Below are 2,705 nucleotides of genomic sequence, written 5' to 3'. Positions count from 1 at the left end.
TTGCACCTTGCCTAGTCAAACTCTTTCAGCTCTGTCTGTCAACATCTACCTTTCCTTCTTGCTGGAAGTTTGCCTACATTCAACCTGTTCCTAAAAAGGGTGACCGCTCTAATCCCTCAAACTACCGTCCTATTGCTTTAATTTCCTGCTTATCTAAAGTTTTTGAATCTATCCTCAACAGGAAGATTCTTAAACATCTATCACTTCACAACCTTCTATCTGATCGCCAGTATGGGTTCCGTCAAGGCCGCTCTACTGGTGATCTTCTGGCTTTCCTTACTGAGTCTTGGTCATCCTCTTTTAGAGACTTTGGTGAAACTTTTGCTGTTGCCTTGGACATATCATAAGCCTTTGATAGAGTCTGGCACAAAGCTTTGATTTCCAAACTACCCTCCTACGGTTTCTATCCTTCTCTCTGTAACTTCATCTCAAGTTTCCTTTCTGACCGTTCTATTGCTGCTGTGGTAGACGGTCACTGTTCTTCTCCTAAATCTATTAACAGTGGTGTTCCTCAGGGTTCTGTCCTGTCACCCACTCTCTTCTTATTATTCATTAATGATCTTCTAAACCAAACTTCTTGTCCTATCCACTCCTATGCTGATGATACCACCCTGCACTTTTCCACGTCTTTTCATAGACGTCCAACCCTTCAGGAGGTAAACATATCACGCAGGGAAGCCACAGAACGCCTGACTTCTGATCTTTCTCAAATTTCTGATTGGGGCAGAGCAAACTTGGTATTGTTCAATGCCTCAAAAACTCAATTCCTCCATCTATCAACTCGACACAATCTTCCAGACAACTATCCCCTCTTCTTCAATGACACTCAACTGTCCCCCTCTTCTACACTGAACATCCTCGGTCTGTCCTTTACTTATAATCTGAACTGGAAACTTCACATCTCATCTCTAGCTAAAACAGCTTCTATGAAGTTAGGTGTTCTGAGACGTCTCCGCCAGTTTTTCTCACCCCCCCAGCTGCTAACTCTGTACAAGGGCCTTATCCGTCCATGTATGGAGTATGCTTCACATGTCTGGGGGGGTTCCACTCATACTGCTGTTCTAGACAGGGTGGAATCAAAAGCTTTTCGTCTCATCAACTCCTCTCCTCTAACTGACTGTCTTCAGCCTCTCTCTCACCGCCGCAATGTTGCATCTCTAGCTGTCTTCTACCGCTATTTTCATGCTAACTGCTCTTCTGATCTTGCTAACTGCATGCCTCCCCTCCTTCCGCGGCCTCGCTGCACAAGACTTTCTTCTTTCTCTCACTCCTATTCTGTCCACCTCTCTAACGCAAGAGTTAACCAGTATTCTCAATCATTCATCCCTTTCTCTGGTAAACTCTGGAACTCCTTGCCTGCTTCTGTATTTCCACCTTCCTATGACTTGAATTCCTTCAAGAGGGAGGTTTCAAGACACTTATCCACTAATTTTTGACCACTGCTTTGACCCTTTTAGGGACTGGCATTTCAGTGGGCATTTTTTTTTATTAGATTTTTGTTGCCCTTGGCCAGTATCCTTCCTACATAAAAAAAATAAATAAATCATAACAGTGATTAAAAGCAACATGTTATGGATCACAAGGCACATCAAAGTTACCCATTCAACATTGAGGAGAAACGTTTTTTGTGACGGCCACCCATCTGTGTATGAAAAATTAAATGGGAGACTCTGATAACTGAATGAGGTCTAACTTTTCTTTTGAACTACAATGTATCACGCTCATACGAATGTCGCTGTGGTTAACTTGATAGACGCAGGTATGAATGAAATCAAATATTTACGCAAGTGACTGTAGTAACTAAGGATTTTTCATGAAGTTACTTAGTATCATATATTTCAATTTACAATTTTGATATCGTGATCTTCCTATTCATCTTTTTTTGTTCAACAAAACACTAGTAGTGAAAATAGTATGAGCAGTGGTGACATTTACAAAGGTAGATGTAGAAGCAATAATAATCGCTGTTGTTATCGATATTGTTAGTTGCTTGTTGTTGTTAAGGTTTGGGCGGAGGAAAGACAAAAAATCATTATTCCCTCATTATTTCTTTGTGGGTGTCTCAGATGTGTATCTCTTACCGCCACGGGGACGATTTAACTTTCACGTGCAAGTTCACCGACAAATTCTACGAACGGAAATCAGAAGAATAATACCGATGATATAAAGTGCCACAGCAGCCCAACAGAGAGAACATTCTTATCTCATTTTTCTCTTGACGCTCCCACTTGTATGTATCTGTCTGCCTCACCTATCTGTGTATATAGAACTTGAAGTCTTCTGTGTCTTTACCAGGATAGCATAAGTAAGGATAACAGCCTTTTCCAAAACTTCATTGCTTCATATATCATTAGTGTTTTAGTTGTTATTGTTGTTCTTGTTGCTGTTGTTGTCATCATCGTCATTATCATAATCATCATCATTACTACTACTACTAGTTCTTCTGCTGCCTCTGTTGCTGCTGTTGTTACTACTGTAATTATGTTCAAAGCTATTGTTCATGCACGTCATAATCATTGTCTCCATCATCGTCATAATCTTTATCCTGTTTCTTAGAATGTATTGAGCTAAATGGTGTCTCAAAATTCTGCTGAACGTGTTGAGAGCAGAAGTTCTTAAGAGTTCATAAGAAACGCGGTTGTTTTTATGATAGGAATTCTTATGATCATGTAATTTCTTGTGTTATAAAGAAACATGCGATCCTC

The sequence above is a fragment of the Scylla paramamosain genome, unplaced genomic scaffold (genome assembly GCF_035594125.1).
Source record: "Scylla paramamosain isolate STU-SP2022 unplaced genomic scaffold, ASM3559412v1 Contig12, whole genome shotgun sequence".
Lineage (NCBI taxonomy): Eukaryota > Metazoa > Arthropoda > Malacostraca > Decapoda > Portunidae > Scylla > Scylla paramamosain.
Note: the sequence above shows the minus strand (reverse complement) of the source record.